Source organism: Alexandromys fortis, unplaced genomic scaffold (genome assembly GCF_014885135.2).
Source record: "Alexandromys fortis isolate MF-2015 unplaced genomic scaffold, M_Fortis_MF-2015_v1.1 scaffold_107, whole genome shotgun sequence".
NCBI classification, from domain to species: Eukaryota; Metazoa; Chordata; class Mammalia; order Rodentia; family Cricetidae; genus Alexandromys; species Alexandromys fortis.
This window is the reverse complement of record NW_026067987.1, coordinates 1640539-1653401: the sequence shown is the minus strand read 5'-3', so window position 1 is coordinate 1653401 and position 12863 is coordinate 1640539. Positions and strand designations below refer to the sequence as shown.

The 12863-nt window shown below is 44.5% G+C and overlaps 1 long non-coding RNA gene across 2 annotated transcripts in view; it reads right to left on the bottom strand.

The window, feature by feature from the left end:
- LOC126511977 (uncharacterized) overlaps nt 1–6303 on the bottom strand; it is a 69591-nt gene extending 63288 nt beyond the window's left edge. For both annotated transcript variants that reach the window (XR_007594853.1, XR_007594854.1), the window contains exons 1-2: nt 6215–6303; nt 4444–4535 (exon numbers count right to left, since the gene is read on the bottom strand). This is a non-coding gene — a long non-coding RNA (uncharacterized lncRNA). The remainder of the gene's footprint in view (nt 1–4443; nt 4536–6214) is intronic.
- Between the last annotated feature and the right edge of the window lie 6560 nt (nt 6304–12863).

The following is a 12863-nucleotide window of genomic DNA, read 5'->3' as shown; positions in this document are numbered from 1 at the left end:
TCTCCTCCTCTCCTCTCCTCTCCTCTCCTCTCCTCTCCTCTCCCCTCCCCTCCCCTCCCCTCCTCTCCTCTCCTCTCCTATCCCCTCTTCTCCTCTCCTCTCTTCTCTTCTTTCCCTTCCCCCTCTCCATCCTGGTTTCCAGGATGCTATTTGCACAACAGAAGTTTGACAGAAGCAATGAGAACTCCTAATGTGAGCTGTCATTCCCCAGGGGCTCCAGTTGCCTAGGTGAGCTGGGATTCTGTGCCTGGAGGCTCAACAGAATCAAATTAACCCTCCAACCACAGTGGGGCTAAGGGCAGCTCTTGCAGCCTCCTGCCGCCCCCTTGTGGTATGAGTCAAAGTCACTCTCTAACTTTTGGGGAATTCTCTCCAACCCCAATATTATGTTTGAAGATAGTAATTTCCATAAGGCCCTGGGATTGCTGGAGGAAAGGCGACTGCAGAGTTGCTGACTGAAAAGTTCCAGGTGGACGCGTGACCACATGACGCTGGAAGTTTCGTGGCTGTTACTGCTACTGTCTACCTCAGTGGGCAAAAGGTTGCTCTGGAGGCCTGGGAGAGGGGGATGGAGGTCAGCATTTTGCAGTGTGTTATTTCGATGCAAAAGTCAGTATGGTGTGTGTGAACTATGATGAGACAACGGGGTGGGGCCCACCTGACTCAAATCAGATCTAGCCAGGAAAGTCAGACCCGGCAAATTACGGCACGGGCAATTATGTCTCCAAACGAGAAATTCCAGTCGCAGGAGGGAGTAATTAAGGTTCCTAATTGCACCAGATGCAAGGTTCCCCTCACCCACTTCCCTGAATTAGCAGGTCTCTGTTCACTCAGCCTATGGGAGCCAAGAGTTCTGGCTAGCTTTAAGAGAAATCAAGGTAAACACAAGAGAAGCCAGCAAGTAAAAAAGGAAAGATGGCTTTCTAGTTTACACTTCCAGAGGGTTCCACAGAAGCAGCCTGAGCTGCACAGCACGGGGACACAAGCCTAAATGCTGGCTCAAAGCAAGAGGAGGGAGCGAGAGACTGTCTGACTAGGCACCCCAGGCCATACCAGAGCTAACTCAGGCTAGACGCTGTAGCCACTGGAAAGAGCTAAGAAGCTTCTAGAACATTAATAGTGTGTGATTTGCTCATTACTGCAGAAAGAGTACATGGAAGAAGCCACCAGTAGGTTGTCACTGGCCACAGGACTGGGGAGCACATTGCCGGAAGCAACATGAGCCCCACCAAAAATCCTGGGTCTCTTGGGGAAACTCTTTCACACCTGAGGGGAAAGAGACCCACAAAGTTCCGAGGGTGCTTGTCCTGTGTAGTCCGTGTTGACTCCCACTGTCTTTCTCCAGGGAGTTTCCTTCTCATGGCCCCTGCCATCCCTCTTCCCCTCCGCCTCAGCAATCCTCTCCGTGGGGCCTTTTCTTCTGACAGGGACCTTAGGAAGGATGTTCCTGGGGAAACGGCTCCCCTTCCTCCGCCAACACACACTGGTACAGGCTACACTGCACATCAGTGCTAGTTGGGTTGTTTGTCTTTTCCAGTCTGGCTTATTTCATTTAACATAATGATTTCCAGTTCTGCCCACTTCCCGGGAAGTGTCACAATCTCATTTATGGCTGTGAAAAACTCCATTGTGTGTTTGTGCCAAAATATCTCTATCCATGCATGTGTTACATGTGTTGATGAACATCTAGACTGTTCCATTGCCTGTGAATTGTGAAGTAACAAACACATATATGCGAATATCTCCCAGAATGTTTTGATTCTCTGGGGCTCAGTCCTGTTCTTTGTACCCCCGAGTTGACTTTGCTGGCCTCTCTAGAGTCAACATTTCTCATTTCCTACTACTTTGGATGAGCCACTACCTCACCTTTCCTCGGGGTAATAAGGCATATACTTTTATTTCCTTAAGAACAATGTGATGTGTGTTTGTAGCCTGTCTGTCTCAGCGTATGCATTATGACTCTTGGTCCTAACTAATAAAACCCTGACAAGGGTCGTGTCACGGGAGTCTTTATTATTCAACCAAGCCACAGAGGCCTAGGTTGGACACCGACTCAGAGGTATTTCATACGGGGTTGGCAGTGTACAGTGGAGTCTAGTTCATCAGTGTCATGTTATTAGCAGCTCAAACTGGGAAGTGTAGGGAGAACCAGAGAGCTAACAGCATGGGCTAAAGTTTGGTGATGAATAGGTGAGGCCAGAAGGTAATGATGTGGAAATTAATAAGCCATAGCCGGCCGGCTCTGAGACAGCAGAAACTATGAGTAGGTTGACTCAATGGTGCATACGGGGGAAGGAATGCAGAGAAGGGGGGAGGACAAGTGTCGTCACAAGAAGTGGACAGGGAAACTCTTCAGAACACAGATGCCTTGCACGGAAGGAGGAGGGTGAACACGAAGCCTAGAAACTCCAGCCATTAGAGCAGTTAGAAGTGGCTGCCTTGACAGAATGTTCCCTGATCTCTGTTCTCTATTTCGTGTTTTTGTTCATTCGTATTCTCTACATTCTCTACATTTCTTCATGCTAATATATCTTGTTTCTTCTACCTAAACTTGATGTTACATTTGCGCTATTGTTTTTTTGAAATCTGTTTTTAACACCAGGAAAGTATTGGCTGGACCCTGTACTTACTTAATGAAAGATGTACTCACGTATCGATTCCTGACCAGTCTACCAACTTCACTGAGAATGTACCAAAATTCCTGTGTACTGGGAGCAATACAGCATATGATACGATGCTTGTCTCAGCAACAATTCAGTATACGTCCTTATAGCACGAACGAGAGGAAACAAGTGTGAGAGCTACTTAGGAGCGGAGAAGGGACATGACTGAAAATAACAGAGTGAGGAAGGATGTGAGGAGAGGCAGCAGGAAAAGCTGAAGGCTGTGTTCAAGGCTCTGCAGGTCATTTACAGAATGCCACTGCCATTACAGAATAAAATTTAAGCATTGAAGGGCATCCAGAGCCAAATATTACCCTCTAAACTTCCAATAGCTTGATTTTTTTTTTTCAAAATCCCACACGTTCCTTCCTTTCTCAGCCTTTTGTTTAAAGACACACTGCTGTGATGCCAAACATGAAATCTTCTTCCTCAGCTCCAAGTGTAAAATCAAGGGTGCTGGAAAAGACTCTGACACAGATGAATTTAATAGAAATTGGATGGAGAACATGACGGATTCTCAAGTATCCTTATAAAGGCAGAGAGTAACAATCGGGGAGAGGGGGAAAGAGAGAGAGAGAAGAAAGAGTAGGATTAAAAGAATAGAAAGATCCTGGCACATATGAGCATGGCGGGGGGGGGGGGGGCACATGGTAGAAGCCAGACTAGTGAAGAGAAGGAGGAGAAGGGGAAGGAGGAGAGGGGGAGGAGGCAGAACCACAGGGACAGCAACTGGACTGAGACCATTCACAATGGTTCCATGAAAATAGCACACTGCCTTTGATCAGTGTTAAGTGTTTTTTTAAACAGGGACTTCTGGTAGAGTAAATGAGACAATGGCCATTTCCCCCCAAGAGATTATGCTAGAAATGCCATCTTTTATTCCTATTTAAATAACAGGGAGACTCTTAGTCACTCTCGTGTCTCAGCAGACGGCACTGTCACAGGAGTTAGGGGGGCGACCTCAGAAGCAGGTGCACACATGATCTGGTAGATAGTCGAGAGGGTGGCAGGCTCACACATTCTGCCCACCTGGTGGTCAGTGCAAATACTAAATGGTGTTTGCAGTTACGCTCTTCATGGAAGGCTATTTCAGCATCCCACCTACGTCTCAGCATTGCTAGGGAAATGGAGAACCTTGTCAGGCAGAGGTCTAGCTATAGGGAGTCTTTCTTTGTATCACCAGCTTCCTAACAGCGATTCAAGTGAGTCGGCGAGCGTCTTTCCTCTATGTTCCTGCTGCACTTCGTTCTCTGAGCGAATTCTCTGGTTAGAGGCAATGCTGTGTGGGATAGCAAGTTGTCTTCAAATTTCTGCTTGGACTTCCCTTAACAGTGAACTGTGACCTGGAAGCGTAAGCCAAATACATCTTTTCATCCCCTTAGTTGCTTTCAGCCAGTGTTTTAGCACAGCAAGAGAAGGAAACTAGAACACTGGGAAAGAATACTGAGATCAAAGGGCAGCAGCCTCCACTGGCTGGGCTTGCAGGGGTAAGCAGGATGTCAAGACTCTGCAAACCTTCTCTCCGAATTCATTACCACAGAGCCAACGGCAACCTCTTTGACTGAGTATACATTCAGTGGTAGGGAGAATGATTCAGGATACTCGGGCCGACAGCTACATCGTAACCTGGAACCAGTGACTCAACCTCCACTAGCAGTTGGGAATAGTGTTATGTGCACCATATGGTTGTCCTAAAACTAATTTTCCCGGGTGCTGATTAGAGAAACTAGAGAAGGCACCAAAGACATTGACAAGTTATTCATTAATAGGAATGACTTACTTGTAACGAGCACTTCTCATAGAGAAGGGAGCTGCTACTTCAATTGGGTTCCATCATACACAGCAGAAGTTTATCAATCATGTATTTGGATACTGTGCATAGAAAATAATTGGTTAGAAAATTTTATCTGCAGATCCGACCTTTTTCTTTTACTTCTTATAATTTTTGTTTTGCTTTTTTTTTTTTTTTTTTTTGAGACAGGATCTCTCTGTGTAACAGCCCTAACTGTTGTGGAACTAGCTCTGTAGACCAGGCTGGCCTCAAACTCACAGAGATCCACCTGCCTCTGCCTCCTGAGTGCTGGGATTAAAGGCGTGTGTCACTACCACCCAGCCTAGATCTGACTGGTCATTGAAAGTGTATAGACATCCTTACTAAAGGCCTAACGTACATTAATCCTGTCAAAGTGTTGGTTAGGCTGCAGTGTGTCTGCTAGCAAAACCCTGCCAGCGCAGCCACAGTGTGAACTAACCCCTGGCGAGGCAGCTTACTCACACTCTCGACTCCGAGGAGTCTTCAGTGGTTGGCCCTTATCAGTATGTTAATCACCCCTTCAGTTCTCATGTGACCGGCCAACCTGAGAAGATGGCACAGGCAGGTGAGCTATTCCTAAAGAGATGGCTAAAGGAGATGCACGCTTTGGCTGTGTTCAGAAGCAACCGTCAGTCCCCTTGGGACGTCTGCAGTTTCAAGACTCCCCAGGATGTTACAAGATAAGCTGGAACGTAAACTGTGTGCATTTTTTTTTTTTTTTTTTTTTTTTACCACAGAAGTTCATCTTTGCTGAGAAGTATAGAGTGTGGCCGAGTTGGCTTTCTGCCCCTCCACTTCAGGACATGGAGACCGTGTCATAAGAGGGGACACAAGGGGACCAGTGCTGCTTTGCCAGGTCAGCCACATCAGAGCCATTCTCAGGGCGACTGGGACTGAGGATCCCAGGGATCCCGCTCTCATTGACATTCTCGGACAAGTGATGACATCCCTGGTACCCCTCATTCTGAACAATGCAAGTAATATGTGAGACAACCCCCCTGGGCTACGAGTATGTGAGGCTCTTGAAAGATAGCAATACTCCAGTTGTAAGACATTTGAACACTGGCGGCATGGGTCAGCAGTTAGGTGTATTGCTCTTGCCAAAGACTCCGGTCTGGGTCCTGGCACCTACATTTGACAGTTCCCAATCTCCAGCTCCAAGGAACCCAACGCCTCTCTCAGCTCCATGGGAACTGCACTCATGTGCGCAAACCCACTCTTAGACACACATAATTAAAAATTAGGGTATCTTTAAAAGCAATTTAAACCGTAATATAGCCTTTTGCAGAACTTTCCCTCTCCGAATTTAACCATTACTTCCATTTGTGTAGAGGTTTTTCCAAGCCTATACTTACATTTATAGCTGATCTATAAAAATAAAGAAACATGCATGTGCGTACCTATAAAATATGACTATGAATATGCCTATGTATATATACTAATGATATATTTTACTGTATGTCAACCATAATATTTATTATCATGTTATAAATTATACCTGCTATGAATAAATACTTTATATATGCATATATATATTCTGCTATATACTTTATTGTTGTAAAAGGGGCGGCGGGCCGAATCCCACCTGGCTAGCTTATACCCCGAAATAACAACACACAAATTGTATTCATTTAAACACTGCCTGGCCCATTAGTTCTAGCCTCTTATTGGCTAACTCTCACATCTTGATTCAACCCATTTTTAATAATCTGTATGTCACCACAAGGTCATGGCTTACCGGGAAGGATTTAGCATGTCTGACCTGGCAGCTTCATGGCGGGTGGCTCTCTCTGACTCTGACTTCTTCCTCCCAAAATTCAGTTCTGTATTCTCCGCCCATCTAAGGGCTGCCCTATTAAAAGCCAAGGCAGTTTTCTTTATTCAACCAATAAAAGCAACACATAGAAAGAAGACCCTCCTACACCACTTATTGTATTTATATTCATGTTATATAAATACAATATTAATATATAAAATACACAAGCATGCTGATACCATTTTTCTAAAAATGTCTCTTATTTCCAAAGAGGCTGAACTTTTGCTGGACCTTGAAGCTCAGTTAATAATTTGTCTTCAGTTTGTTTAAGGCTGTGGACTTATCCTGTGAGCCTACTGTGTACTCAGCCTGTTTAAGTTTGACCTGTCTTTCAGAGAACAATGCAACCAGCCTTTATGAGCTTTGGGTTTCCTATGCAATCATATTTTTCAAACTAAGCTTGGTGCAGAGCTTTGTTCTTAAGTTACATACTCTCCCATGCCCCTTAACCAGACTAGCATATGCATGTGTATATGTGCTGTTGTGCTAATCACTTGCTGGAAACAGCCAAGAGGTTGGAAGCAACCTTAAACAAAACAAATACCCCCGAAATGTTTAAAGTAACATAGAGACATGAGTTGGTAGTATCTCTTTTTGTTCTGAGTGTCCTTTTGGATCATCTGGGATCAGTAAAGTAGCTTCTTACCTTGTAAGACTTAATTTCTGTAACGATCCCTCACTCCCTCCATGTGCCATCTTCCTGTGGTGTTCAACTAATAATACAGATAAAAGTCCTTTGTCTGGGTGGGATAGGTACAACAGACACACACAGACACAAGACACTAGCAATGAGGACAGACAGATGACACACACAGAAAGACAGACGGCAGATAGGGGAAGTGGAGACTTCACATCAGGACACCCTCTTGGTCAGACTGATCCAGAGGAAGTTGCTTTATTTTCATTCCATAGTGTGTTCTTGATGCATGGAATCTGGATTACACATGCATGTAATCTCACGCGTACCTGATGTGTGCATGGACATGCCACAGTTCACCTTCTCTCCAGCAGCTTACTAATTTTTTCACTCAGCATTTAATTTTGAAGATTTTATCTACTTGTCAGTACGTTATCTAATGCTTTAAATGGCCACCTCACGTACTAATAGACTTTTTTTACTTATTCTTTCTCTTATGCTTTCTATGTAGACAGGTCCCAGTTCTCTGCCATTGCAAGTCACTGGTGCAGACATCTCTTTTCATAGCTCATTGGGACAAGTGGAAATTTTCAAAAGAGCAAATTTGGGGAAAGCAGTATTTGATTTTTATTGTAATGAATAGCAATAATGCCTACCCCATTTCCTTTCTGTTATCACCACTGATAAGTTATGAGAGAGGCTTTCTCCCACCCACTTCCCTAACAGGTGATAGATTTTCAGTTTGATGGGTAAAAATATTGCATTACTGTTTTACTTTTTCTTTAATCTGATATTTATGCAGTAGCTAATGAAAGTCAAAAATGTCACTAAATGTTCCAATACTGTTTTAAAAAGTGTTAAAGAGATTAGGAGAGATACCTCAATTTCTTGATCAAAACAATAAACAAAACAGTATTGTCTTCCTCATGGGTTTGTATGAAAGAAAAGAAAGAGCATTCATTTAAGTATTTTATAGAAAGCATTCCACAACTATTGTTCACTAAATTGTTTTGACTTGGAGCTATTAATATTTATGTATTTTTATTGTGAATGACATAAGATCAATTATTTTTCCCTAATAGATAATTATAATTTGTTCATTCCCACCCTGTTACCAAGAGTAGCAACAAATAACAGCAAAGAAGGGAACAGATACAACAGCTTAGGATTGCGTGAAAGGAAGATATTATTAGCAAAGAATATTTTTATCTGGAACTGTAGTAGCCCAGTGAGCAAGCCCAGTTCACTTGTCTAGCATGCCTGAGGTCCTGCATTCAATCCCCCAGTAACACACACACACACACACACACACACACATGCACACGCACGCACATGTACACACCAGAAACAATTAAGCCAACATTAAGCTTTAAGGATTGGAAACAATAAAAACAATGTATCTTGAGCTGCTCACAAAATGTATTAATCAGCCTCAGAAATGTGATTCCCTCAAAACTATTAGACTAGGGAATGTCAGTGTATTGAAACAGCTACACTGTCAATCAGTGTGCTAGGCACAGAGAAAACAGAGATGTAAGAAGCAAATCTCTAGGAGAAAGAAACACAGTTTCTTCTCTGTGCAGTACATTCTCGGCTACATTGTGTATGTAGTCATAATTCAACTCCTGTTTCCTTCTGAACTTTCCCCAGCCCACGGAATCTGGAAGTCTGCAAACCACATGCTCATTCTTCTTAACACCAGTCCTGTTAATGTCCCACTGCTGCCACTGGGAGGCACTCACAAAAGCTGTGGGTGTGTGCAGGAGGGGAGAAAGAGGCCCTCAGTGCTCTCACCTGCAGGGGTCAGGCATGCCTTTGTTATCTGGTAGACGGGGCATCCCTGGCAATATCCCAAACTCCCCTGCAGACTACCCATCAGAAATGCTCAGTGGTGATTGGCCCATGACTCCTGGGCCAATCCTAAAAGGCAGGAATGGCTAAGCCCTCTTTGACTCCTGTTTCTCAGAGTCCATTTCATTACCATGTTCCTCTCCTCTTGAAATACGGAGTGGTTTTGCTGTATTGATTTGTACACATAATAGATACATAAAGTGGCTGTAGGATCACAGTGGTCTCCCTTGTCTGTGGTTCTGTTTTATAGTTTCATTTATCTGCATTTAACAATGTTCCCAAAGTATTACATGGGAAATTCCAAGACTGAATAAATTTTAAATTGTACACCATTCCGAGTATGATGATGGCACCTCACACCATTCTTTGTCCATTGAATCCACCTCATAGATACTAACCCTACCCCATTAGTTAGTTAGCAACCACCTTGAGTATCTGCTCAACTTTGGCTAAGTGTTCTAATTTATTATTAACTATTATCAGTCTCTTATTGGGCTTCATTCATAAGATAAATTTCTATCAAAAACCATAGAGGGTTGACACTATTTACTGAAGATCTTGAAGCATATACCCTGTAGATAGGGGATGATCATGTATAGCCTTTGGTTTTCAAAAATTACTTCAAGTAAGGACATATATAACCTCTATCAGGGTGAAACATGCATGATTTAGAAGATTACAAGAATTTCACAGAACTAAGTGCTGGGACTATAAATATTCACCCCCTCATCCAGCCAGGGGTGTTTTACTGCTTGCTAGAGAACAGGTCTCCCAAGCTGCACACGGCAGAGCTGGGATACAAACCTACGGAATCTGTGTCCTCCGTCCTCCCCTATGAGACAGAGACATGGGTGTTGACACTCCACATTGCTTGCTGAAATAAGAGCAAGAATCTTTGTCTCTGATCTAAGAGTCCATGTCTTCTTTTAGTGTCCGCAAAACCATAACAGGTTCTCTCTGAAAGGAGGGTAAGTGAAACCCCATACATGACAGTGCGTGCCATACTGGCATGAATCCCACGTGTGCTTTGCCGCTATGGCTTCCACAAACCAGGGCCTTCCAGAATCTCTGAACTAGGTGATTTACACACTACTCAGGGAGCTAGAAGAGGAAGCGGAAAGAGTGTAAGAGGCAGTGGGGCATGGACACACCAAGGAAGCAGCATTTTCCTGACACAGCACACGTATGAACTGATACACATATGAACTCACAGAGACTATGGAGGCACACACAAGACCTGCACAGGTCCGAGACAGATTGAGTCTCCACACTGAAACAGGAGGTGAACCCTAACCCCATCCCTAACACAGAAGCTATCTCTGTGTATCAACCACTGGTAAAGGAAAGATTTGATTTCTTCAGTGGAGTCTCACTGTTATACAAACCACACTAAGGTAGGCGGCCAATACCAAATAAACCCAATAATATTTTTGGAGATGTTTTGTTTGGGAATTAAACTTTCGTTGAACATTTTTATCTTTTACATATGCAAAAATATAATAAAAATATAGATAAAGGAATAACATTATATATACATAATAGATAAAAATAAGTTCTGTTGAACTTAGAGCTACAGCTACTTCCCAGTCACATAGCAATGGACTTAGGAAGGAGCTTCTCCACCTGACAGTGATTGACTAACATGAAATTCTGGGGGATTTCTGTGCCATGGGGCAAGGACGATTATGTTTTGAATTTAGGAAACATAGTGGGGCATCTCTTGGCCATCGCATGCCCGGGAACAAAGACAAATGAGCAATTCAACTCTGAAAGCCCAATAAAAGCAAGCCAGCCTCAGACTTAGATACCTGGAGGATCCATCTCGGAGTCCGCTGTCAGGCCAATCAGGTTGGCTGTGGTAAAAGGTCACCTAGAGGTAACAGTAGAGAAAGAAGAGGACGAGCATCAACCATGGCACCTTTAGAGACTGATTTATCTCACTACCCCCCTCGCCTTGGGTCTTCTTGGGGATCCTCCCTGTTAAAATGCGCCCTGAGCTAATGCTGCCTCTCCCAACGAGGAAGAGTCTCTTCTCACCAAAATGGCAGCTTCACGCGGTGGTTATGGGTGCTGAGTTCAAGTGAAGCCAAGGGTGGATCTCGGAGCACGTGTTCGCCTCAGATCCCTTGGGCTTCTCAGGTCTGTGGACTTGTGTTTTCCCACATCTCCACCCGTGCTTTGGACAACTTCACATGGCCACACCCAGCTCAAGGTAGAGCCACAAGCTTTCTCCTTCCTACCCTGGCTTTCCTGTAGGCTATGAGACAGAAAGCATCAAGAGGCTTTGTTACCAGAAGCCTCAAGTGATGACAACCAGGATCAACGAGTGACCAGCGGACAAGGGGAACTAAATGAATGGACTCTTTTGCGCTAACCTCCTGCTCCCAGCCCTCCACGCAACCAATCAGCAATGCCCTGCACTGGAGGGAAATCCTACATTGCTCTTCCTACTCCTCTCCCTGGCTTCAGTGGGTTGTGTTTGTCCTTGAGTTTAAACAGTTACATGAGAACATAATGACACTTTATAGGCTCCCATACTGAGTTCCTATAAGTCCAGGCCCTCCAGGCAAGGCAGGATCAAGCAAAGCCTAAGAGTCCTGTCCATTCTCAGAGAATAAAGGTTTTTTTTGTTTTTTGTTTTTGTTTGTTTTTTGTTTTGTTTTTTTCCAAGAGAAGCAAATAAGTTTCCTTCCCTTGCGGCCAGCCACCCGGTGTTTTGGTTTTTCCTGCCTCCGGTCTGCTTGACTCGACTGCAGATTTTCTCACCGTGCACTCGGTGCTGACGGTTACACGTGGGTTCTCCGTCATTGCCCAAGGTTCCTGGAACCGTCAGACAGGTAAAGCCTGTAATGGGTTCTTCCCCGCACGACGGTGAGTGAGCCAATCCCACCCATCAGGTCTCGCCTACTGCGTGCCACCTCAGGCCCCACACCCAAGAGGCCACTCCTTGTTTCATCTGGAATGAGTAACAGGCACTTCTGCTCTTAGTAGTTTATTTCACATGGGCCATATGAGCAGAGTTTGGGGCTGCAGCATGGCCTCAGCTGCCGCTTGGGCTCCGTGCTGCTCACGTGACCATAGATTTGCTGATGTTCTCTTTGTTATTGTTTTCTTTCTTTCTTTGTAACAACCACTAAGGGCTTCAGAAGCTTTGGCAAAGCGGGTGGGGGGGGCAGTTTTGCTTTGCAAAGACTGCTTGGCTGTCAATAAGACTGCTTTGCAAACAAATGAAATTATCAAAAAAGACAAAAGGATCTGAGAGAGTCGCAGACAGTTAAGTTGCTGCCACACAAACATGAGGACCCAGTGTCAGAGTCCTAGCACTCACGAGGTGGCAGGCTTGTGCAATCCTAGCTCTAGCAGGCAGACAGGTGGCTCCCTGGAGCTCAGCGGCCAGGCTGTCTAGGCAAATCAGTGAGCTCCCTGGCTCAGTGACAAGACCTGGCTCAAAGAAGGAAATGGAAAAACAGGAAGGTGAAGAGGGAGTCTGTCAGTCTGTGCCTCCTGGTCTAGCTGGCCACAAAGCTGCTCTACTTGCAACTGGTTCTTGAAAAGCCTCTTAGATTTTGTCCATTGCCCTTTACCAAAATCTTAAATCTCACAAGGAAATAGTTCTTTCCTTCCCTTCAACTCAAAGCAGAGAAAAAAGTAAGCCGCATTTTCCAGCCCTCCCACCTAACCCTGTTTCACTTTTTCTTCAGTTACAGAACGGATTTTAATGCACATCTGGCTGAGAGAAGAAATGGAGTGTGGAAAGTGTGTGCGTGCGTACATGTGTGTGCATGTGTGTTCATGTATGCATGTGCGTATGCACATGTGCGTACATGTGTGCATGTGTGTGCATGCATATGCACGTCCATGTGTGTATGTGTGTACACGTGTCTCTGCATGTGTGTGCATGTGGTGTGTGTATGTGTGTATATATGTTCATAGCACATATGTGCATGCATGTGTATATACACATGTGTATGTGTGTGTTCATGTGTTTGTGCATGTGTGTGTGGTATATGGGTTTGTACACGAGCACAAGTACATGTGTGTGCTCACATGAGTGCTTACGTGTGGAGACCAGAGGCTGATGTT